This window comes from Octodon degus, unplaced genomic scaffold, assembly GCF_000260255.1.
Source record: "Octodon degus isolate 3935 unplaced genomic scaffold, OctDeg1.0 scaffold00390, whole genome shotgun sequence".
Classification (NCBI taxonomy): Eukaryota; Metazoa; Chordata; class Mammalia; order Rodentia; family Octodontidae; genus Octodon; species Octodon degus.
In genome coordinates, this window is record NW_004524966.1 from 575159 (window position 1) to 575672 (window position 514).

Consider the following 514-nt stretch of genomic DNA (forward strand, 5'->3'; position numbering starts at 1 on the left):
AGAAAGTAGGAGGAACTCTTGAAGACATAGGTGTAGGCAAAGATTTCATGGACAGAAATCAAATCACAGGGGTAACAGTTGAAAGAATTACAAACTGGGATCTGCTCTTACTGAGAAGTTTTTTCACGTCAAAAGAAATTACCAACAAGGTGTAAAGGCAATCCACTAATTTGGAAAACATCATGACAAATAAGAACTCAGACAAAAGTCTGCTCTCTAGAATCTATAAAGAACTAAAAATCACTAGGGCCCCAAAATATAAAGAACCAATCCAGAAACGGCCATCCAAGATGAACACACACTTCCCTGTGGAAGAAATTAAAGAAGTGAATAAATATATGAAAAAATGCTCCACATCGCTAGCCATTCGTGAAATGCAAATTAAAACCACATTGAGATATCATCTGACCCCAGAAAGAATGGCTATCTTAATGAAATCACCCAACAACAAATGTTGGAGAGGCTGTGGGGAAAAAGGAACCCTTCTCCACTGCTGGTGGGAATGTAGACTGGT